This window comes from Equus caballus, chromosome 26 (assembly GCF_041296265.1).
Source record: "Equus caballus isolate H_3958 breed thoroughbred chromosome 26, TB-T2T, whole genome shotgun sequence".
Lineage (NCBI taxonomy): Eukaryota > Metazoa > Chordata > Mammalia > Perissodactyla > Equidae > Equus > Equus caballus.
This window is the reverse complement of record NC_091709.1, coordinates 41,082,931-41,108,911: the sequence shown is the minus strand read 5'-3', so window position 1 is coordinate 41,108,911 and position 25,981 is coordinate 41,082,931. Positions and strand designations below refer to the sequence as shown.

At 41.4% G+C, this 25,981-nt stretch overlaps 1 protein-coding gene and 1 long non-coding RNA gene across 3 annotated transcripts in view; one reads left to right on the top strand and one right to left on the bottom strand.

Annotated features, from left to right (window-relative positions):
• Nucleotides 1–7,360: 7,360 nt before the first annotated feature.
• On the bottom strand, nt 7,361–23,566 carry LOC138920893 (uncharacterized). The gene is made up of 2 exons (XR_011432866.1): nt 23,262–23,566; nt 7,361–12,801 (listed from the first exon to the last, which is right to left on the bottom strand). It is a non-coding gene; the product is annotated as an uncharacterized lncRNA (long non-coding RNA).
• The window catches only part of KCNJ6 (potassium inwardly rectifying channel subfamily J member 6), a 268,323-nt gene continuing 263,544 nt past the window's right edge, over nt 21,203–25,981 (top strand). The window contains exon 1 of one of the 2 annotated variants that reach the window (XM_014736374.3): nt 21,203–21,777. The gene's annotated coding sequence lies outside the window, so the exon portion shown is untranslated. Of the gene's footprint in view, nt 21,778–23,472; nt 24,116–25,981 lie in introns of those variants that run through there. The other variant, XM_070252199.1, reaches the window with a different exon arrangement.

Below are 25,981 nucleotides of genomic sequence, written 5' to 3'. Positions count from 1 at the left end.
GGAGACTTAGCCTAGCAAGGCTGACACGTCAAAAGACCATCACACTGCTGAACTATTTTATTACTTTTGCTTATTTTATCTTATTAGAGATGTTTACATTTTTAACAGCCCTATTAGGTATAATTTACATACAATAAAATTCACCCGTTTTATTTTTTTCCAGTCTTATTGAGATATAATTGAAACATAACATTGTATGGGTATAAAGTGTACAACGCAATGATGTGGTATATGTATGTATATATTGCCAAATGGTTACAATAAGTTTAGTTAATATTCATCACCTCACATAGTTACAAATTTTCTTTTCTGGTGATGATAAATATTAAGATCTATTAAAATTTACCCATTTCAAAGGTACAGATTGATGAGATTTGCTAAATGTGTACAGGTGTGCAAATATCACCACAGTCAATACTTAAACCATTTTCATTGCCCCAGGGAGTTTCCCTGTGCTCCTTTGCAGTCAATTCCTGTTCCCACCCCCAGCCCCAGGTAACCCATGATCTGCTCTCTAACACGCGGGCTTGGCTTTCCTGGACCTTCATGAGTGGAATCACATGGTATGGAGTCTTTTATGCCGACCTCTTTCATTCAGCTCGACGTTCCTGAGATTCATCCATGTGGTAGCGTGTATTGGTTGGTCATTTCTTTTCATGCTGAGTAGCATCCCAAGGTATGGATATCCCACATATTCATTTTTCACCAGTTGGTGGATGTTGATGTTGTTTCCATTTAGGGGGTATTATGAACAATGCTGCAATGAACATTCGTGTCCAAGTCTTTGTGTGGATATATGTTTCCATTTCTATTAGATAGGAAACTAGGAGTGAAATTGCTGTATGTGTATGTTCAACATTTTAAGAAACTGTGAAATGTTCTCTAAAATGGTTGTACAGTTCACATTCCCACCAGTAGTATAGGAGAATTCTAGTTGTCCCACATCACCAACACTTGGTATGGTGAGTCTTTTCACTTTTACCTACTTATCTCTTTGTGGTTTGAAATTATTTACTTAATGACCAAGGATGGTCACATCTCATCATGTGCTTGTTGGTACTTGCATATATTCTGTTGTGAAGCATCTATTCAAATATTTTGCTCCTTTTTTTGTACTTGGACTGTGTGTCTTACTATTGAGTTATAAACTTTTTAAATGTATTCTTCATACAAGTCTGTTGTCAGATATATGTTTGAAGTTTGCCTTTTCATTTTTTAATGGTGTCTTTAGACGAGCAAATTTTTTAATTTTAATGAAGTCCAATTTTTCAATATTTTCTTGTATGGTTTGTGTTCTTTATATCCTAAGAAATCATTGCCCAGCCAAAAGTTATATGAATTTTCTCCTAAGTTTTCTTTTAGAAGTTTTCAGGCTTTACATCTTAGCATGTAGGTATATAATATATTTTGACTTAATGTGTATGTATGTGTGAGGTAGGATCCTTACAGATATCAGTTTACTCCAGCATTATTTACTGAAAAGACTAGCATATCCCCCGGCACCTTTGTCAAAAAAATCAATTGACTATGTAAGTGTCTATTTCTGGAGTTCTCAGTTCTATTCCATTTATCTGTATGACCATACTTTCTTGATTAATGTAACTTCATAGTAAGTTCCAAAATAAAGTAGGGTAATTCCTCTTTGTTTTTGTAAAATCATTTTGGCTGTCCTAGGTACTTTATCGTATAAAGTACTATATACACTTTAGAATCACTTGGTCAATTTCTAAGAATGGTTGCTGGAATTCTCATTGAGATTGCATGAAATCTATGTCAATTGGAGTAGATTTGTCATCTTTACAATATCAGGTCTTCCAATCTATGAACATGGCCTAATCTCCATTTACTTTGGTCTTTTTAAATTTCCCCCAGCAATGGTTTGTAGTATTCGGTGTACTGGTCTTGCACATCCTTTGTTAAGCTGACTTCAGAGTATTTTGTTTTTTATACTACCACCAATGAAACTTTTTGATTCTATGTTTAAGTTATGTGTTGCTAGCATATAGAAATACAGTTGATTTCTGTATCTTGTTCTGGCATCCTGCAACCCTGCTAAATCTGCATAAGAGTTGTAGTAGATTTTTTGTCGTCTCCTTAGGATTTTCTATGTACTAAATCAGGAGCTGTGCAAATAAGACAGCTTAACTTCTTTTTCAATGTGTAGGCCTTCCATTTCTGTACTTTGTCACATTGCTCTAGCTGGGACACCCCCAGTACAGTATTCAAGAGAAGTGGTAAGTGGACATCCTTGGCTTGTTTCTGATCTTAGGTAGAAAACATTCAGTCGTCTGTCACAAAACATGGTGCTACCTGTAGTAGGCTTCTGGAAGATGCTCTGTATCAGATTCAGGAAGTTCCCTTCTGTACCTAGTTTGCTGAGAACTTTTATCATGAAAGTGTGTAGAATTTTATCAAATGCTTTTTTTCCCTGCATCTATGGAGATGATCACTTTTATTTCATTAATACGGTCTATTGCTGCTATAATAAATTACCACAAATTTAGTGGCTTAAACAACACAAATCACATTTGTAATGTCCCTTTTGCCATGTAAGGTAACAAATTCACAAGTTCAGAGGATTTAGAACACGGCCACCTTTCGGTGGGGGTCGTTATTGTGCCTACCACATGTGATGTATTACGTTAATTGGTTTGGGCATTTTAAACCAACATTGCATTCCTGAAATAAAACCCAGTTTTCCATGGTATATTATCATTTTTACATGCTGTTAGACTCGACTGGCTAAAATTTTAAGAAGTTTTACATCTACACTCACGAAGGACGTTACTCTCTAGTTTTTTTTTCTTACGATGTCTGGCTTTGGTATCAGAGTAATACTAGCCTCATAAAATGAGTTCAGAATTACTCTTTCCACCTCTCTTTTCTGAAAGAGAATTGATATTGTTTTTTCCCCTGATGTTTGATAAAATTCACCACCAAACTCGCATTGATTTTTTTGTAGGAATATTTTAAATTACTAATTCAATTCTTTTACTTTATACAGAAATATTCAAATTTTCTGGTTTTTCTTGAGTCATCAAGATAATGTACCTTTTTCAAGAAGTTTATCTATTTCGTATAAGAGGCCAGATTTGTTGACATAAAGTTGTTCATAATATTCTTTTGTCATCCTCTTAATGTCTGGAGAGATTGTAGTGATCCCCATCAACTGGGTACTGATACTGTGTGTCTTTTCTCCTTTTTTCTTGATCAATGAGCTAAAGGTTATTCTAGGTTATTCTAAAGGTTATTCTGATTAATCATTTTTTTAACTAGCTTTGTTATTATTGATTTTCTCTATTGTTTATTCATTTTCTGTTTCATTGGTTTTCATTCTGATTTTTTTTTTGACTCAGGTTTAATTTCGCCTTCCTTTGCTAGCTTCTTAAGGTGGAAACTTCAAACACAGACTTTGGAACTTCTTTTCTAAAGATGCATTTTCTCTCTAATGATATACTTTATACTTTAGCTGCATCCCATAAATTTGGTTATGTTCACCTATTCATTTATTTTATTATTACCACATACCTGGGGCTTTCCCAGATCTCTCTTTCTCTTCTTGATTTCTAACTTACATTGTGATCACAGAACATACCCTGTATAATCTAAATATGTTTAAATTTGGGGGGATCTGTATTACAATTGAACACATGGTCTACCCTAATGAATGTTCTGTGTGCTTGAAAGAATATGTATTCTGCTGTTGTTTGGTGAAGTGTCCTATAGTTGTCACTTAGATTACGTTGGGCGATAATGTTGTTCAAGCGGTCAATATCCTTACTGATTTTCTGTCTAGCCATTCCACCAATTACTGACAGAGGATTAGTGAAATCCCCAACTATAACTGTGATTTGTTTATTTCTCTTTTCAATTCTGTCAGTGTTTGCTTCGTGCATCTTGTAGCTCACTGTCAGATACACGTGCATTTAAATTGCTGTATCTTCCTACTCTATCAAACCTTTTATCATGATGTGTCCCTCTTCGTCTCTAGAAATATTCCTTACATTAAAGTTTATTTTGTCTGATACAGCCACTCAGGTCCTCTTGTGCTTCTGTTTGGATGGTATACTTTTTTCTAGACTTTCAACCAATTTGCACCTTTAAATTTAAAGTGCATCTTTTATAGGCAGCATATAGTTGGACCTTGATTTTTGACTCAGTCTGACAATGTCTATCTTTTGATTACAATGTTTAGTGCATTTATATTTAATGATTATGATAAGATTAGATTCAGACCTGCCAATCTGCTAATCGTTTTTTATTTGTGTCATCTTTTTTTGCCTTGTTCTTCTTTTGCTACTTTCTTTTGTGTTAAGCAAATATTTCTCAGTATACGATTTTAATTTTTCCAATGACATCTTAGTTATATTTCTTTGCCTTTTTTTCTTTTCAATTGTCAATCTCCTGATTAAAATATTCATCTTTAACATATCACAATCTTCTTCAAGTTTATGTTAACCTACTCCCAGTAGAAGATAGAAAACTTGAGCCAATATATTAGCTCAAACACAGCCCCCATGTTATTGTATATATCACACAAATATGCAATATAGACCCCAAAATATACTTATGTCTTATGAATTAATAGAACAAAATGTGTAAGTACATACACACATTTACTATTTCCAATTCTATTGATTCTTTCCCATAGATCTGAGTTACCATTTTTTTGGTGTCATTTTCTTTCAGCCTGAACGACTTCCTTAAGCATGCAGCACAGGTGTGTTACACAATGTACACAGGTGTGAACACAGGTGTGTTCAATGTTTTTTCTTTATCTGGAAATATCTTAATTTTGTCTTTATCTGTTTTAAGTCTGGTTTTCCAAGGTGTCACTGACATACATTTAAAATTACCCTTTTCTTATTTGGGCGGCTCTTTGAGTTTTGACAGACACAAACGGTCCTGTAACCATTGTCAAAATCAATATATAGACCTGTTCTATTTCCCCTAATTTCCTCTGGGGCCTCTTTGTGGTAAATCTCTCCTCCCGTCCGCAGGCACTGGCAATCGCTGATCCATTTTCTGTTTCCATAGTTTCACCTTTTCGAGACTGTCATATAAATGGAATTGTACAGTATGTAGCCATTGAGTGTTGCTTTTTTCACTTAGCATAATACATTTAAGATTCATTCACATTGTTGCATGCATCACAGTTGTCTCTTTTTATTGCTAAATAGCATTCTGTGGTATGGATGAAAACAGTTGCCCATTGACTTATTGATGGACATTTGGATTGTTTCCAATTTTTTGCTAATATGAATAAAGCTGCTCTGAACACCCATATACAGATTCTTGTGTGAATGCAACTTTTCATTTCCTTTGAGAAAATACCAGTTAGTGTGATTGCTGGGTCTTATGATAGTAAGAGTATGTTTAACTATATAAACATGGTCAAACTGGTTTCCAAAGTGGTTATAGATTTTGCATTCCTACAAAAACGTATGTGTTCTAATTTCTCCACCTGATTTTGTCAGGTTTTTTTTTTTCATTTGAATAGATATGTAGGTGTATCTCATTGTAGTTTTAATTTGCATTTACCTAATGATTGATGGTGTCAGAACCTTTTTTATGTGAATTTACCATTCATATATCTTCTTCAATGAATTTTCTATTGAAACCTTTGTCCATTTTTTTAAAAAATAGATTTTTTTCCTATTATTGAGTTTTGAGAGTTTCTTATATATTCTGGATACAGCTTTTTTAAATCATATATATACACTGTGCGAGAATTTTTCCCAGTCTGTGGCTTGCCTTTTCATTTTGTTAATAGTGTCATTCAAAGGGCAAAAGATTTTAATTTTAATGAATTCAAATTTATCAATATTTTCGTTTATGGTTCAGGCTTTTTGGCATCATATTAAAATTTTTTTTACTTAATCCAAAGTCACAAACATTTTCTTCTATGTCTTCTTCTAGAAGCTTTAGAGTTTTAGATTTTACATTTGTCATCTATTTTGAGTTCGTTTTTGTATATGGTACAAGGGTTAGGTCAAGGTTTATTTTTTTCCCAATGGGAATTTGTTGGGAAAGGCGGTCTCATGAGCTGTCTTTCCTCCATTCAGCTGCATAAAAATGGGTCTTGGACCAGGGACACCTCCTTACCAAGAGATCAAGAGCCCACACAGCCTGTATGGGGTTGTCACCTTGTGTGGAAATATCTTCCTTTGTTTCAGGCTCAATGAGTGTTCTTTTGTCTCTTTAGAGTGTGTGTGTCATATGGCACCTGGCGGATTCCACTGCTACATCTGTCCTCCAAGTGGGAGGGGCCAGGGTTCCTTCCACTACAGCACAAGAGGGATGTGCTTAGGCCCATTGCCCTGTGGTCATCCACGGGGTGAGACTTTCTGGCCGTGGGCAGCTGACACCCACTATTGGAGTTCATCTTCCTCATCTCTTCTCTAGGTCAGTAAAGCATTGTTACACTCAGTGTTTGACTGCCTTGTGTTCTTGGTGACTCAAATACCAAGATGTAACAGGTTAGAAGTGTTCCGAGTCCTCCTTTGGGATTGGTGACTGGTGCACAGTACCTTACTTCCTTGGGATTGATAACCAGTACACGTTCAATTCAACAATATTCAATTATTCCATGACCATTTTTGACAAGACTATGCTTTCTCCATTGACTTGCCTTTGCATCTTTGTCAAAAATCAATTGGCCATAGGAGCTGGCCTGGTGGCATAGTGGTTAGGTTTGTGCTCTCCACTTTGGCGGCCCAAGCTTCACGGGTTAGGATCCCTGGCATGGACCTAGGCACCGCTCACCAAGCCATGCTCTGGTGGCATTCCACATATAAAATAAAGGAAGATTGCCATGGATGTTAGCTCAGGGACAATCTTCTCAAGAAAAATGAGGAATATTGGCAACAGATGTTAACTCAGGGCCAGTCTTCCTCACCAAAAAAAATCGATTGGCCATAAATGTGCAGTCTGTTTCAGGATTCTGTTTCATGGAGATATATATGCCATTTCTTTGATAATGTCACACTGTATTGATTACTGTAGCCTTATAGTTAGTTCTGAAATCAGGTTGTATACATACTCCAACTTTTTTCTTCTTTCTCAGTATTTGTTTTGGGTGACAAGTTCCTTTGACTTGTCAGCTAGTCAATTTCCACAAAAATTCCTGCTGAAATTTTGCTTGGGCTTGCGTTGACCCCATGGATCAATTTGAGGAGAACTGACATACTAAAAATATTGACTATCCCAATTCATAAGAATGATATATATCTATATATATTTAGGTCAGGAGTCACCAAACTTTTTATGCAAAGAACTAGATAGAAATATTATGTGCCTTGAGGGCTAAGAAGAAAAACCAAGGACACTATGTTGGTAGTTATATAAGAGAGAAAACAAATTTCCAAAAAAGTTTTATTGACAAAATTCAAAATATAATACTAATAATTGGGTACAATTCTTTCCGCAATATGAGCATATAAACAAGAAAAATGGAATACTTTTTAGAAGGGGTCAAATTTCACTCGAGTGCTCAGCCTGGTGATATTGACGCCTATTGTATTCTTTTGGCACCACTATATTCATTGTCTAAAAAAACACACACACAACGCTTTGCCATCTAGCTCAATAACAAAAAATCCACAATCAAACTTAACTTTTCTCTCCACTTATTATTTTGACATGATGATTATGCAGTGGTAGTAAGAATATATACATAAAATGTTGCGGTACACTTCATAGTTTCACCAGTTTGTAAATGCGTCCAACTGAGTCTTTTTCTGATCCTCACATAGACATATCACCAACCACTAGTGTTTTGTGCAACAATAGCTGACTGATTTAGCTACCTTGGATCCAACACAAACATCAGCCAATTTACTTTCCACTCTCCACTCCTTTCAGAGATCTTTTCTTTCCTATGTCTTCGTATATCCTGGCTGGAAAGGGGAAGAACAAGTCTTGAATCCTCCTGAGCTGTCCCCAAAAGCAGTCCCTCAGCACCGCAACTTCACTCCTCAAGGCCACCATGTCTGGACTGCCATCTCCATGTAGAATTCAGGGACTAGGAGAACGGTCTGCAACTGGAGACTGCTCCTTCCTCCTCCATGGACGTCAAAAGAGGATAGAGCCAGCGACCATTTTCATGGTCAAACTGTCCTTTCATCTGTCTAAAAGTGAGACAACTATGGCAGCATATATGAATTTCTACTGATAATTTACAAAAGAAAATACTACACATGAGGAGGAAGGGGCCAGTAGGTGCTAAATAAGATGTTTCCCAGAATTCACAGGGAAAGCATCTGTGGTTTGCTCGCAATGGTGTCCTCATGGGTGGGTCTCAGCTGGTTTATTTATTTGTCCTCAGAGGAGTGCCTCACTCCAAAAATTCTTGTCAAACTTTCCTCTCTTGAATACCCTCCCATTTCTTGGAGAACATTACCCCTACCCAAAGGAAATCACCTAACGGCACGCAGCACCACAGGTCATCAATTCTTCTATTACCATTAATGCATTTCCTGAACTTGAGTCATTCAGCCTGGGGGTCACTACTGGCTAGATGTTAGTACTGGTCCTCAGCCCTCCAGGTTCCACAGCTAATCTGACGGAAGGGGTTAAGGCTCCCCAAGGACTGGTCTCAGGGGTGGTGTCAGCTCAAGTTGCAGACATACTTGCTTCTCTCATTGACATCTATCTGTTGTGGGAATACTACACACACACACACACACACACACACACACACACACACACACCTTTCTCTGAGGCAAACACTCATTCTTGGAGATAACATTAATTACAGAGTGAGGCAGGAAACCTTCCAGCAATATGAACAATTCCCTTATTTGAGGTCACTAAGTTGGTTTCTACCTGGGGTTTTGCACAGTAAGCATGGCTCCACACCCGTGGAAACAGCTGTTCCCTCAGTGCACAAGAGACTCTCTGAAAGAACCTTTCTAATAATGGCTTGATTAAGTTCTTATCCAAGAGTCTTGTTTCTTCATAGACACACTTGGAAGAAAGGAAAGCTGTGACCTATTATTCCAGTTAAAAATATAACATTATAACAGCACCTAAATTCCACCTGAAAATACTGCTTGATAGATGGCAGTCAATTGCTTGAGAGGAGTGGGAAATTTTCTTATACATCTGCATGCATATTTTTTAACTGTGTTGCTTTTTTCAATTACCTGGAAAACGGCTATTTCAAAACACATCCCCCAAGTATATTTTTTCATCCCCAAACACCATGAATATTTCAATAGACCAATTAATAACTCAAACTCCTTTGCTGTTCTGACAGAATTTGTCATTAAGGTAAAGGAACAGTGAGTGATTTGTTTCATTTCAAGGAAAAAGAAAACACACTAGAATTCCCCATTTCTATAAATCCAGCGATTTACAGCTACCACTGTTTCAAATCATATCATACAACCGTGGCTGTGAAGTCTGTGTAAAGGAAAAGGACATAAATTGGAAGAGAAATAAAAATGTAGAGATAATTTTATGCTTCTTCCAGGAGTTGGACAGTCAGGATCTGTGTCGCTATGATGGTGACAACACAGAGTCTGAGATCTTGAACTGTAGTACCATTGCAGAAGCCACCCATTTGATTTAGTCCTAGTTCCTAGATCCTTGCAAGTCATTGATGAGTAAAAGTCATTTACTGATGTGAGCCTGAGTCCACGGGGCACTTCACCCTCTAGCAATGTATTTCCCATTTTATTTGGCTTATAAACAGTTACCTAAAAGACTAGGGTTCTTTCTTGCTTCTCACTTTCTTCAGATAAATATGCTCCAAAGTTACTTCCATTATTATAAGGTATTCTCATTGGTCTGAATTTATTTGTTAATAAGTACGGTCTGAATACCCTTGGGAGTCCCACTCTGAGTTAAGAACTCTGGTCACATAAAAGAAGCAAGAGATGTATCCTATTACTCTCCCTTCTCAGGCATAAAGGCTAACAAAGCAAAAAGAAATAAATATACAAATAAACAGACAAACAAAGAGCAAGGAGCACTTTTAAAGACTGCCTTGTTATGAGAAAAAGTCTAGCTGCTTTTGTAGCTGCATGAACCCAATGTCCCCAAACCTTCAGCATTTCCAGTATCACTATAATAGAGTTCATTACCTAGTGTCTCCTGATGTTTGCAACTCTCTGTCTTCTGAGTTAGTCATTTCATAAGTAAGAATTGATTCTTCCAAGATTCCTTCTGTTCCTACTGAGATAAGCAACTCATCTAGAGTTCTCAGAATCCATTAATTATAAAGGATCCAAGATAAAGCAAATCGTAAACCTACGTGGGAATAATAATGCTTTGAAAGCCGTAACCTGAACTTCCATTTCGTCATAAGCCTCAGGAATGGAGTGGTGACCAATGTTTCGGCCTACAGGGATCTGATTGGTGATGGAATCCTTAGGAATGAAATAGATGCTTCCTCCTGATGTTATTGCTCTGCCTATAAAATCAGAAAAACTCTAATCTGGAGAGTGGGTCTAATCCTAACCCAAGCTATCTTGGTGGAGATTCACAGCCTCTTGTCCAGTTCCTACATCTAAGTCAGCTCTAGACCCAAAGCCCCTTGATAGAAGAGGTGGAGGTCAGGTTCTTTGAGGAAGAGAACTGCAGTGCAGCTACAGATATCAAACTGAGAAGGGTATAGAGACTCTGGAAAATTCCTATAGGAGAATTGAAGAACAGACTCTTATGCTTTAGGAGTAAAGCCATGCTCTCCTCTGCTAACAGCAAGTTTCCATTTGAAAAGCAACTCCTTGCATGATTTGGGGCTCTGGTAGCAACGAAATGTCCACCATGGATCACCAAGTGACCATGCAACTCAAACCATTGCTCATTAATTGGGAGTTACCTCATCCATTGAACCATCCAAAATTGGATGTTCATAGCAGCATTTCCTTGTAATGGAAACGGCACTGTATCAGCTCTCCATTGCTGCACTCTTCTGCTGGCTTTCCCCGGCTCACAAGGACAGGTGTGACTCACTGGGGACTACTGATGTAACAATGCACCATGTGTATATATGAGATGGGTCCAATCAGGTCTGGAAAGTATAAGATCTGCCCAAGCAAATCACCAAGACGACTAGGACGGCTGATACCACTCTTCACCTCTTCATCAACTGGCACCTGTGGCCTGAATTCTCTGTAACCAATCTTCACAGCCCCTGTCCCTCACCCTCTGACCCAATGATTCATGTGTTTCCCATGGACAAAATACATTCACCCCTTCCCAAGACTCCTAAAGTCTTACCCAGTCAGGTAAGAGGCTCATGATCTCTTTATCTGCATGAAATTCCAATGTAAATGAGGCTCCTTGAGATCCAAGACTCCTAATCTAGACTCTCCCCCATACATTTAACATACAGTGTTGAGACAAGAATAGGATAATTGGAATCAGTACTCCCATTCGAAACTGAAGTAATGAGAGGTATATAGCACTCACTGGCCCACAGCAATTCTGAAATATATCCAAAAACATGTCGTCTGGGCCTTCTAGGGGCAACAGAAGTTCCACAAGCAAAGTCCAGTTCTGCCCCCTGGCAATTCTTCATGGTTCTGGGCTCCTCTCTCTGGGGGCCTTAGCTCTGCCTTCTCAGACATCTCGTGTTTGCACATGAGTAGCTCTCAGTCTGTTTCCTGCCCACAGAAAGTTAGAGGATCCAGAGCCTCTTTGCATTTTGAATCAACTCTGACTCTTTTAGTTCAGGTTGGCAAAACTCTTTAAAAACATCGTGAGCTCCTAACATGGTGGGGATTCACCCTGTGCCCCAAGCTAAAACCATAATTTCTTTCAAGACAGATGCTTTCTACTTTGGGCCTTACATGGAACTTCTGGAGGATAATGCCCTTAAGATTCTTAAAAGCCCTTTTGTCTGCTGAAGAAGTAACCAAGCCCCACCTTAAATCTTTCAGAGGCCAATACAGTCACATCCTTCATTTGACCCTTACCCTGTGACTGGTCCTTAGTTTGACCCCATTTGCCAGAAGGAAAAACTAAGGATGAGAAAGTTTTATTTTCCAAGCAGCAAGTTCTGTCTCTTTTATATTTCCCCTAAATTCTGCTTACAAATGGAACAGTTCTCTCTTATTATTGAACAGTTCCTCATTATATGGAGCTAAAAGAAGCCATTTGGCACTTTCAACATTCTACCTGGAAAGCTCTTTAGCCAGATCCCTAAGTTTAGGTACATTTTCTATCTTTCAAGTTACAGCTGGTGACAGCATTGCAAATTGTTTAGCAACATCAAAACTCAGATTGCCTTCTTTCCAGCCTCCAATAGCAGTTTCTCCACTTCCTCCCCAGCCTGTGCTCACAGCCTGGTCCCAAAGTCAATGCTTCATGTTTTAGGTTTTTATTACAGCAGCACCTGCTTCTAGGAACTGATTTTCCTTTCTCTTGTCTATTACTGAATAACAAACCACCCCAGAATACAGAGGTTTAAAATGAAAACAAACAAAAAACCCACGATGATTTATTATTTCTTATGATTCTGTTGATTTCTTATGATTGGTTCTCCTGCTGTTTTTCCTTAGTTTTCCAGCTGAAGGGTCAGCAGAGGGCTGGGCTTAGCTGGGACAGCTGAGAAGCCTGGGCCTCTCTCTCCCTGTGGTCTTTTCTTCTCAAGGAGGCCAGACAGGCAGTCTCAGGGCAGCATTACAAGGAGGTTAGCACCAGACACAAGCATTTACCATATTTGCTGATGCTCCATTGGCCAACGTAAGTCACTTGTCCAAGCAGAGTCAGTGTGAGAGGGAACTGTAGAAGGCCTTGGACACCCAGAGGCACGATTCATTAGCATAACGACCGAGCAGAGGCATACAGGACCTGGGGTGCAAACAGAATGGAAAGTCCAAGTGAACTGCACAAGAAAGTTGGCCAGATTTCCATGTTACCCGAGCCTACCACTCTGCCTCTTTCCCATCAACACGTGTTTATGGCTTAATAGGAAATTTCTTGTGACCAGTTAAAGAAGGAAGAAAAACCAAGGACCTGATGGGTTTATACCAGACAGAAGTGGACAGCCACTCAGAAAAGATGATTATGAAGGCAAATCCCTCCATGGGCAGGTATTTGAGCAGCATTTTAAATTTTCTATGTTAGGTATAAGGAAAGGTGGACCGAGGAACAGATATATAGTCATGCATCGCTTAACAACCAGGATACATTCTGAGAAATGCATCATTAGGTGATCTCATCATTGTGCAAACATCATAGAGCATACTTACACAAATCTAGATGGTATAGCCTACCACACACCTAGGCTGTATGGTACTAATCTTACGGGACTACCGTAAGATTGCATATGCAGTCTGTTGTTGACTGAAACATCGTTATGCAGTGCATGACTATACCCTGATTCATGTCACCAGGATTGGAAAATTGGTGACACTGAGGTCTGGGGAAGAAGTACATGTATGGGCCTCAGTGAATGAGCACAGAGTGAAGGTATTTGTGTCTTATACCAAGGCCACTATCCCCTGCAGAGGACCTGATGTGGCACCATTCCTTGAGGGAACCAGGAAGTCAATTGGTAGTAGATTCATTACCCTGAATCTCTTCCGTCAAGCCTTCACTGATTGAACAACTTCTCCCATATCCATTACCATAGAGTCCCTCTGAACAGGGGTCACTCTTGTGGTAAATTAAGTGTGACAATGGGCTTGTGCCAATGGAATTCACTGATCTTACCGTGTGTCTCATCACCAAGAAGCTACCTTGGTGGAAGGGTGGAATGGTCTTCTGAAGACTCTGTCATTGCACCAGCTGGGAGACAGCACCCTGTGAGGTTGAGATTCTGTCTTATAGGATGTAGTAAATGCCTTAAACTGGAAACCAACACATGTGCTGTCACTGCCAGAGCCAGAAGGCATGGGATGTATGTTCAATAACCCATGGGGTGAGGGGAGGGAGTGGCCCCATCACTATTTCACCAAATGATGTTTGCTTCTCATCCCTACTGCTTTGGCTTGAGGGGTTTAGAGGTCCTAGTGTCCAAGGAGGAAGTCATCTCCCAAGAAACATAATAACAGCTCTCATGCTTTGGAAGCTGGAATGGCACCCTGGCCTTTTGGGACTCTTTATGCTACTCAACCAACAGGCAGGAAAGGAGTCCTTGATTGTTGTAATCAATCCTGATTGCCAGAGAGAAATCGAGTTGCTGCTCCATAGCATGGGGAAGGAGGCCTACTTTTGAATCCAGGAATTCACTGAGGTGCCTCTTATTACTCCCTTGCTCAGTAATCCCAGGAAAATGTGGCAATTTAATAATGATAGCGCCACCAACGCCCCCCATTCTAACCAATGAAGGTTGGAGTTGCCTGTCCAGGTAAAGTCCATTCTGTGGATGGGCTGACAGAGGCTAAAGGGAACACAAGACGGTGATAGAAAAAGGAAGCCACCACGAAGATCTTAGCCTTTAAGACCAGCTAGAGATGTGGAGACTGTAGCAGTGACATGATATGGTACAAACAGGCTGGAACTCACAAGGATGAACCAAATCTCATGTCAGTTCTTATCACCTCTGTCCTTGGTGACACAAGTGTCCTGCTCGGGTGATGAAGAGGTCCTTCATCACAGAACTGAACATACAGACCAGGCCCAGGAGTCAGAGACGCTGGGTGAGGAGGCAGGGAATGGCGGATCAATTGCAGGCTCAGCTGCTGCTTCGCTCCAAGAGGTGAATCAGCCAGATCAGCAAAACCATGCGTTTCTTGGTGTTCCCGTCAAAATCTCTCTTTCAATATACTGCTTACCCGCGCATTATCTCATTTAATAAAAATTTTATGAAGTAGGTATGCGTGAGGGAGAATTCTAAGAGGGTCCCTAAGATTCCTGGCCCCAGGTGTACGCACACCTTCTCCAAGTTAGTCAAGCAGACCTTAACCTAGGAGCTGCTGTGAAGGGATGTTTCAGGCATAATTAAGGTCCTATATCAGTTGGCCTTAGTATAGAGAGATTGTCTAGGTGGGCCTGATCTAATCACACAAGGCTTTTAAAAGCAGAGAATTTGCTCTGGCTGGCAGCAGAAAGAGAAATCAGAGAATTGAAACATGAGAAGAATTTGATGTGCCATTGCTTGCTTGAAGATGGAGGGGCCGTGCGACAAGGAATGCAGGCAGCCTCTAGGAGGAAAGGACAGCCTCCTTCAAATCAGCCGGTAAGAAAATGGGGACCTCAGTCTCACAAGGCAAGAAAGTGAATTCTGCCAACAGCAGCAGCAGTAAGCTTGGATGAGATTTTTCCCCAAAGCCTCCAGACAAGAACTCAGCCTGGCTGACACCTTGATTTCAGTCTTGTGATGTCCTAAATAGAGAATATATTCACACCCTGCTGGACTTTGACCTACAGAACTATGAGCCAAAAAATAGGTGTTTTTTTAAGCTACTAAATTTGCGGTAATTCATTATGTAGCAATAGAAAACTAATACAAGCTATTGTTATTATTCCTATTTTAGTGGGCTAAAAAATTTAAGTAATTTGCCCGTGATTTCTTAAATTTCTAAAGGTCCTATTACTCTTTTGTTACCCATGAAACATCTGGGCAAAAATCCATCCTGGTATTATCATATGATATGATATCATTTTTATCTCCTGAATTATATTTGTTTTAAAAGGATCATATAATGCTATGGGAAATAGGTTTATGCCTTTCATATTTACAGTACTATAAATAATCGTTTTAATGCATGAAACAGAATTGAGAAGATAGGAACTAGGACAAGGAATGAGGCAATAGGGGTCAAAACTGAGAATGTACAGTTTCAAGGAGAGGGGAAATTATTCCAGTGAGGTCAAAGGTAAGAAATAAGCTAAAGATCTGAGAGTTAGTGTCAAGGGTCAAAAAGGGCAGCTGACCCAACAGTTGGAAAGAGGAAATAATGAATCAACATGTCTAGATGGTAAAGGCAGCCTAGGTGGTCTTGATTGGGGTCCTCAAAAGGTTCTTGGAAATTGGAAAGGGACCAATCTCCAAGCTAATCCCCAAGGTGCTTTCCAATTTCTATCGTCTGCGGTTCTGTCATCTTTATGTTGTCTCTTTTTACCAGTGTTCTCTTTCCTGCCACTGGGTGGGTCCTGAGTCAGCAAATAAATACAAGGAGTAACAGCAACATGGGGACTTGAGGCTGCAAATGAGATCTGTTCTCCTCGGTTTGCCACAAGCAATCAATTTCACGGATCCCAGCGTTAAGTTGAAGCATCACTATACCTTCCAGGAGGGAATGCTTGTTTGCCTGCGGACTCTTTGGAATTTTTACTGACTCTTTATTCCATTCTTCTACTTTAGTTCTAAATAAAGAGAAAATAGGAGGAAAGAGCAACCTTAATAAATCACTGAGTGCTGAGAATTACTAAAGCAAGGGAAAGCGAACCCATCGTCTGTGGTTACCAAAGTCTCCGATATGAGCCTACAAAAGACAATTCTTACCACTATCTGTTTTCAACAAAGAGAGAAGCAAACTTCCTTGTGCTGTAATTAGAAGGTTGTATAACATTTACTGTCCTCTAGACCCCTTTCCTTTCAGTCTGGAGGAGAAGCAATTGATGCCAGAGCCTTGGGTTCCTCCTGTTCTGGAGAGTGGTACAACAGGGATGTCCTGACTTCTCTGAACATTATGTCCTTGAACATTAATTGATGTGCCCTGTTCCTGAATCAGAGTACCAGATGTGGATGGAAATAGATGCTAGATACCAACAATCTAGCATAGCATCCTCCTGGCCACAGTACTTGATCCAGGGACGGAGCTCATTGACTAATCAGAGACAATAAGAAGCATTCTCAGCATTTTACTGGCACTTGAAAGGGGATTTGAAACTATGTTGAAGTCCCAATGGACTTGAAACTAGGTGAGTACAAATCTGGAGCTACTTGAAAACACACAATCCTGAGTTTACTTAACCATAAAAATGACAAGCATCATCCATTATTAAGTACCTGACATGTACTAAGCATTTACTATATGCCAGACTCTTTGCTCCACTTTTTATATGGATTATGTCATATAATAGTGGCAGGAACCCTATGCAGTAGGTAATGCCATCATCTCCACTTGTGGTGGACATGGAGATGTGTCAACAAGATCCTCCTTCAAGAAAGAACTTGTTGGCCTAGGTTCTAGAAGTCTGGTAGCAGACAATTTTTAGCCATCAAATGCAAGCACTAGAAATACAAGTACTAGAACCCACACCCAAGGACCAGTCAGGCAGGGGCTATTTTGACTCAATACAGGACAACCCTAATGGTACTTTTTAGCTTCAGAGCTCCCGGTGGGATCAGCCAAAGCTGGTATCAGTCTTGCTTCCTCTTCTGCCCACTCACACTTCCTCTCCCTCCCTTCCATAGGTGTTCATCTCATGGACATAAGATCCCTTAGAAATATCCCTAATAAACACCTAACACACTAAACTCTGTATCAGAGTCTGCTTCCCAAAGAACCCACCTACAACACCATTTTACAGAGAAATTAGTAAAGCAGGAGACTTCTGGCTAAACCCATCACTTGGCATGTACACTGGCGGCTGAGACAGCCTGACTATAAATCTTGCTAAGACCACCATGGCTGATCTGGAATTCAGAACTGGATCTGGATTGCATCGCCAAGAAGGAAGGCTGGTAAGGCCCCCTTGGGAGAGCTGAGGAAGCCTGACCATGCCGGGTGGGAGCTCCATCTCTACTGAAAGCAAGCCACGTCCAATCCGTTAATGACTGTTTGGTGTACAGGGTGGCTGTAGGAAATGACTCACAGACAATTGCATACAGAAGAAGGAACTTTATCTCATTCTCTTCGACTCATAGCCTCTGCTAAGAATAACAGTAAAAACCTAAGAATCTGGGCCTCTTAGCAAATGGTTAACCACAGAAAGAGCATCTTATAAATTCAGTTCCTTTCTTTTGGCCCTCAATATTTCTGTTGCACAGATTTCATGTTAATTAAAATTATTTCCAGTAAGAGGTACAGGAAAACTAATTTATGCAATTGTTTATAGTCATCACCTCCCGTGGTCTTTTGAAATATTATATTTGAAGCTATTACGACTTCATAAGAATTAAATCTTACTGAATTCCTTGGGGGACACTGTGATTAAAAAGAATGATACCTAGTAAACGATAAACTAATAAAACATTCGATAAGTAAGAATTTATCAAATAAGTCTTCAGATTGCACTCATTTATCAGGTCATGGAACAAAAATTAAAGTGTAAGTTTCAAAATGTTTATAAGCCCTTATAATTTAAGATTACTAGGAATAGTGAATGGAGTTCCAAAGTAAGGAAAACATGTAGGAGATGAATGAAAATGCATCCCACAAAAGGGAAGTAATAACTGAATAATTGGAAAATAAAAGTGCTAAAGATCAGCACTGAAATGCCTAGCAAGCTATGGAGCTGAAAACCACCTGGAACCCCCTTCTTAGCAAAAGTACTTAATTTTTTATACACGAAGGCATTTATTAAGAATATATCTCTAAATTCATAATCAAAATCCAAAACAAAAATCTAATTGCTCTTTACAGATATTCCCTAAATGAGAAATATGGATGAAATTGATCTAGTCCACTGGAAGTGGAGCTGGAGCTGTAGAAGAGAATAATTTTAAATTTCTCTTTCTTGATGCTGTTAAAGATGTCCTTATATAGTTAAAACAAATTATTTAAAAATTATACACCCATCTCTGCAGTTTAAAGAATTTTTTGTCTTGGGTTTTTTTGGGGTAGTGGGTGGATAGCGGAAGTGAAGTGGAAGAGAAACTGCATCTCCACAACAGCCTAAGGTCTTAAATACAAAACAAGTGAACCGAAGTAAAACAAGATAGAGACCAGAAACAGCCCCCCACCTCAGTTCTAGGGCCAGCCTGCTCAAAGCAGGGCCAGAGCTGCACGCAGGCGAAGGAGATAGATTGGGTTGTAAATTGCCCCAATCAACGATGGAGAAAAATGAGACCACCAGCAACAAATGACACCCGGTCGAGGTAATTCAGTTTGTCAATTCTGCTAGCTAATAAGCCTCCATTACAGTTTGATACGTGAGGGAGGATCCAGCTCATCTATAGAAAAGGATCAATCAATCCTGGAAGCCACAGTCCTTGTCAGCTTTGCAGCAGGGACCTACCCAGAGATGGAAGGAGCTAAAGGCTTGAGAGCCCCCACCCCCAAGGCCTTGCCTTCATCTGAAATCATAAAATACATATAAAAGTGAGAATCCAGACATGTTAAACACAGTGCAGCCTGAGACACAGGACTCTTGGGAGCTCAGAGGAGCAGCAATGTTCATCTCTGAAGCACAGCTTGCCCGATTATCGGATATGCTGAGTCTCTTCCTAGGTACTCCCATGCCCATCACTGTCTAAGCACTCTTGGGAATAAATGAATTGCCCTTGTCTCTGGCATTAATCAAATCCCATGCCATGCTTACATGATCCATCTCATTCAACACAAGTTCCTACCCCATCCAGGAAGACCTGCAGCCCGCCTCACCCTGGCAGCTGTTTCAAGTTAGGGGAGCTTTCGAAGTGTTCAAAGGAGACAAATAGGTTGTGGTCCTCTCTTGACTGACTTATTTTTTCTGACCTCTTGTCAGAAAGAAACTTTGCGACATTCTTCTACCGGTAGAAATGTATATAATCAAAATCAGTGGGCATATCCTTAGCAGCTTCATAGATGAAATAGAATGTTCTTTAGACAACTACAGTCAATGTGAGTTCTTTTAATGCCCTATGGCTGTGGCCACCGAAATCCTGTATCTTGAGTCTTTATTCCGCATCCCTCAGGAATTCTTGAGTCCAGTTGTCCTTTGTTTATCTTTATCTCTGACACAGTTACCACGTCCAGTAAGCACTATGGAGCATAACAATTGCATATTCCACACACTAATATCTTCTGAATATGGGATATGTGACTCAGAAGTAAGAGCAAGTGAGATTACAACCTCTCAGGGAAAATCAACAACATGAGCTCACAGGCTGTGCGTGTGGTTGATTTGTATATAGCTGATGACGCAAATTGAGGCAAACACCTCTCCATACCAAAGATGTCTTTAGAGAGCAGACAGCATTCCTGAAGGACTGAATTGCTGTATAATTAGAAGGCGAACGTAGAATAAAATAATCTTGGAAATAAGAGGTCAGGATCAACCCTTCCTCTGGAATAGGGTCACCTTCTTGGAGATGGAGATTCTGTGCCTTGTGGAAGTAAAGTGGCACAGATTAAGCAGTTATGGAAAAGGGCAATTACAAAATCATTAACCAATGGTATTTATTGCTCTTCTAATTTGGTTGTCAACTTATTTAACCCCAGAGGAAAGATGGCATAAAAGAGTGGACTGTACAGAGGTGGAAGCAAGTTGTGGAAAGGCTTTGGAAATGTAGAAATATTGTTTCCGATGACCATAAGGAAAAGAGGGGGTGCAGAGGGGAGCACTGTGAGGTGCTCCCTAGAATAACAATACAAAGCAAGTTAAAAATCAAAGGAGGGAGTAAGCAATTGTCCAAGCCTGACAAAGTCAACTTTGAAGGCAACCTGAATTATGCATGAAAAGGGACACCTTTCTCTGTTTCCAAGCGCCACTGAACACCGACACTACGGTTAGCGTGGGACTGGAGCAGCAGCGGGGACCGGGTCCCCCTTGCGGTGGGCAGGACGGACTAAATGGAACAGCAGGGTGCAAGCAAAGCCCTGAGGCGCAGCTCCTCTCCTCCCACCCAGAGGGCCGCTGCGCCCCCTCCCGGCCACGTGGACGGTCGCGCTCCAGCTCCCGCGCCCTGGGCTGACTCTCCCTCATTTTGGCCCAGACGGAGACAGCGACAAGACCTTCTTTCTCGTGGTGTCACACCTTAAAGAAGGAGCCCTCTAACCAGAAGACAAAACCTGATCCCCGAGCTTCGGCTCCTGCCTGCTTTCCAGGCTGCTCTCCGAGAATAACTCACATGGAGGGGAAAGGTGGGAACCGGGAGGCTAAACCCAAAAACGTTCCCCTAGCACGGAGCTCTCCACGTTTCCAGTTTCGTCTTGGAGGGGTGGGGGTTGGCTTTGTCGTTTTCTGCGCCAGCTCGGGTTCAGGGAGGTTTGATGGAGGGTTCCCCAGCCCCGCCCACCTGGTCCATCCGGCGCCACAATGATGAGGATGGGCGGCAGGTAGGCGTCTCCTGGTCTCCCGCTGGATCCCTCCCGGTCCCCGCCCCCTGCCTCTCTAGAACCGACTGTGCGGCCGCTTTTCTCCAGCGCGCGGCGCTGCGCTCGCTTTTATCCTCCGAGCCGCGTCGGTTCGTGCGCTGACAGCCGGGCTCAGCCAGTCGGCTGGAATTGAGTAGCATTCACTGAATCTGCGGCTTTCATGACGTCTCCCTGCGTGGTCCATCACTTTTCTCCCAGCCGGGGATTTTTTTTTCCGCCACTCTTGCCTTTTCCCCCTTCCTTCCACTCAATCTCCCTCCCCGGTCCCTGCCCAAACGCACACCCCTCCGCCCCTCCTTTGGCCCCCGCGCCCAGCCCTCCTCTCCGCTCTCGCCCAGAGGGAGCCAGTTTGAAGACGGCCGCACCTGGCCGGAGAGGTTGGCCAGGCGGAGGGGTGGGGATCCGCGGGAACCGGGAAGCCAGACCCAGAGCTGGATGCACCGCGAGGAGAATGGAGTCTCCTAACAGCCTCCCGGGGCTGATGTGAAATTTGGCCATCTGATTCCAGTTTTTCTTTCCTTTTGTTTTTTTTAATTTCCTCTCCTCGCCATCCATCGTGTAGTGAGTTATTAAATCTTGCTCCGTTCCAAGAGAGGAGATCATGATTGAGTGAAACCACCCCGTCCGCAGCAAGGTAAGCGGTGCGCCGAGTTGCTCGAAGGCGAGAAGCTGGCATCAATCTGGGCAAGATGTTCCGTGCCCTCGGGTCCCCGCCGCCCCCTCCTCAGTCTCCGCGCCGCTGCATGCATCTCCACTCTGACGAGAACATGATGCCCAAGTCAAGGGAAAGGCGAGGGAGAAGCCGGTTACATAACAGAAGGGAAATCTGTTTCATACGGTTTTCATTAGCAACTGAAAACTCGCAAGGCGGGGGGGGGGGGGGGGGGGGGGGGGGGGGCGGGCAGGGAGAGGAGGGGTCTGCATGCCCTGGGCTCGGAGAAACCCAGTCAGTTATTGCAGACATCATTTCAACATCCGTTGGAGGAGATGAAATGCACTGATTAACTGACAGGGGCGGCTTGTCATGTAGTCATTTACAGTTGGGAAAAGCCCATTGTCTTTGTGGAAAGCTGTATCCTTGTTCTTCTTTGCCTAGAGGAGGTGGGGAGAGAGAACAGGAGAAGGAGGAAAAGGGAAAAGCGAAGGGTGGGGAGAAAGAGGCAGAGAATGGGGAACAATACTTCCGAACTCTTCTCTGTCAATAAAACCAGAGATGTGATATGATGACTCCAAACAGTGACTAGGAAACTCTGCAAGTAAACTGAATTATTTTGTAATTGGAAGAAAAGGGGAAAAAAGCACCATTCAGATAAAATGAGATGTTTACCACATTTCGGGGTTTGGATGAATCTGCTGATGGCTTCCTCTCGGGTATATTTTTATTTGCATCAAGACATTAAGCTTGAATTAGTTTTTAGTGGAAATAACATTAGTATTCCCCAAACCCAATAAAACCTCGGGTGGATCCACAGGTATATCTCTTGTGCCAAGCTCAGTATGGAGAGACTCTTAAGAAGGAAACATATCTTAATAGACACAGCCACAGAAATGGGGTGAGGTTAGTGGAGAAACAAAATACCAGAATTTTCCAAAGAATCCCGCCTCCACTCCCAAAAAAGGAAGGGAGGAAAAAAAAAATCTCCAGTGTTTGGGAGTTGGAGATTCATTATATGTTTAGAGTGTCTCCTGCCTGCTTTTATCTAAAGTCTGATGGTCCCAGGGAGCCCCCACAGAACAGGATGCAATGCCACATTCCTGCTAGCACCGTTTCCTGCCTATCTCTTCTCTGCTTAAAAACGGAGGAGGGGGATAGCCAGAAGCTGCTTAGAAAGAAAAAGGGGCTTGCTCCAGTCCAGGGCTGAGCTAAGCTTCGCCCATTTTGCCTGGAGAAAGAGAGAGAAAGAGCTCGAGTCTCCATGGCGACCCAGGTGGGAGGGGAGAAGGCAGCTGCAGTTACAAAAAACCTTGGACAAAACTTTCCCAGCTCCAAGCAGAGAAATGAGCCAGCTGCGCACCCTGTGGAGGGTCCCAGGGCATCGACTCTGCCCAGCTTCCTGCCGGCGACCCGCGAGGGGGCGCCTAGAACTGGCCGGTGCCCCGCAAACCTCCCAAACTTACCCAGGGGCCGCTGAGAGGGTTAGGGCAGCGGGTTCCGGATTCAGCACCAAGGCCAGAGTTCAGGCGCCGAGGTTCCCCCGTCCCGGTCTGCTCCCCGACCAGGTCCTTTGGTCGCGGGAAAAGTCGTCACTTTCTACAAAGGAACGATTCCCTTGTCCTTGCAGAATCTGGGTATCTGTTATCTACGGAATTGCGTGGGACAGAGAAGCTTGCAAATCATCCGTGTCACGCATGGCGGTGCATCAGAGTAGCTATTCAAAATCAAGGACGTTGAAACAGCAAAAGATTCTAGCTGAACTGAGACTGGAGAAAGATCCCGTCCTCAGGGGAGAAAAGACACACACACACACACACACACGCACACACACACACGCCCCGATCAGTTCCTGATAAGAGTTGTCTAGTTTCAACCGAGTCCTTTTGGCTTCCAAAGCATCCATTCGTTTCTCACCCTATCGCGCTCCTCTCTTCAACTTTTTGTCAGGCACAGATGGCAGATCAAAGGCGCTGTGGGAGCACCCTGGTCAGCGAGACACAAGCCAACCAAGTTCTGCCTAGGGGTCTTGAGACCCGGGAGGGTGGAGAAACAGTTTATTCTTAGTCCAGACCTGACAGACTCCTGAGCAGCACTGACGAGCTCCAGGAAAGGGAAGAGGGTGTGTTAGCGAGATGAGACCCAGTGACTGTATCTTTGAGCCCGCGTGTGAGCAGGGCAGCTGCATTTCCAAGGTTGCAGGCGTAGGAAACTGAAAGGAGGAGTCACTTCTCTTAATAGAAGCAAGGAAGAAACTGTGCAAGAGGGGAGGATTTGTTATCGCTCGAGTTCCATTTCAACATTGATACTGGGAAAACAGGTAAGTCGCTCTCACCAATTCTGCCTTCACCTTAGGTGAAGTGGTCTCTGTCCTGCTCTCCTCACCTTTGGTTGTAGATCCCTACATCTCCCTTCCCCCCAAACTGATACTGATGAAGGCAAATAATAGAGGACGGTGGCAGTTATGTTTTGAGTAGACAGCTTTTAAGAGTGGCATCCAGGTGTTACAAGGCGGTTTGAATTGGAGTGCCCAGGGTTTGGCAACTGGTTGGAAACGCTAACAATGCCTCTACAATATTTCTGGCTGCTTTTCTCTTTTGAGGATGCACTTATGCGTATGTGGTCTTGAGCTGCTTCTGGTTTGTTACTTATGAAGGTAAACAAGATGTATCCTGGTTTTCTTTGCTGGGCTTTCCAACTGTGGGCATGTCGTTGCTTTCTAAAGATGATTCATGCAGAGCACTCAGGACTTGGTTAAAGCAGTGTGTTTATACCTTCTAGTCTTTTTTTGTGTGTGCCTGATCACTAATGAAGGCAGAACCAATCTATTCCAGACTTCGGTGAAAGAGTTTGATATTACACTATTTCTTGCATTTTAGTTCCTGATGGATAGTGATAAGTTTATCCATTGGTTTAATTTATAGAGGAGTTGCTACCTAAACTAGAGAGAAGAAGGATGTGTGAGGTATTGTTAGGACTTAAACAAAACCGCTGCACCCTGGCTTTTCTCCATCTGACATTATCAGCAGAAGGGAAGTAGAGGTTAGTTATGAAGATAAAGTCATACAAGACTATAGATTACTAAATAAACAAAGTAATGCGTTTGTGAGTTCTAAAGTTCAATTTCTCTCATGAATATTTTTTTAAAAGACAGGAATGTAAATAACCTAGCTATAGGAAATTGCTCAATCAATAGTCTTTGGTTCTGGCAGATTCCATGCTTATGTATTCAGTGCTAATTTATCAGACTAAGACTTGCTTTCTTCCTGGGTGGCTAATTGCTGAGCAAAGTGTCATTATATCCCCTAAGCAGTCAATAACATACTCCAAAATAATTGCTTTACCCATTTCAAGTAAGATTTGTTAAGAACAATTAAAATTTATCCCTGTGCACTTGGAGCCATTTTGTAATTTTTTTTAAAATCATTTTGATATCTCACCTTGTTATTTCCTAAACACCAGTAAATAATATATTCACTTGTATGACCCAGCCTTTATTTAATACTTGCGGCTTCCTAGGCTGTTTCCTTGAGTATACAGAAATGCTTTTGCTTTCATGTTCCTCCCTACCTTCTCACAAACTATCTCTAGTATCTCACAAACTATCTTTTTATGTGATAAAAAGAAAATAAGAAACGAGAATAGATGTTTATTAAGAAATAGAAACAATTCATTGGAGATTAAAAATAAGTAAATATAGCCTTATGGAAGCTTCACCCCATTCACTGATTTTCACAGGTAGAAAGTGCTGCTTTCCTCAAGGGTTGAATGTTGACCATGTGAATCTTCATGAAAACAAGATGAACCCTCTTTATCAAAATGGGCAAGTAGGCAAGGTGAAGCTCTTCTCCTTTTCACTAACTCTTCATTAATCAAATGATATGTAAGTAATATGTAGATTAATAAGAGAAATGGACCAGAGAGGGTCAGAATAGGGGGAAGAAGGAAGGAAGCTGGGAAAAAGGCAGTTATTTATTTCTATCAGTTTTAAAGTGATGATACTTTTCAAAAGCAAGATTTTTTTCTAATTCATTGCATCAGAACTTTACTATGGGTGGAATTGAGATGTTTAAATTCAACAAATTTAACTTTATTGCTTATTGAGATGGCATTTATTGTTTCTTTCCTTTATTTTCAATAATTGTCATTTAAGTACCAAAAGAGAATTGATTCACTCTGGATTTTT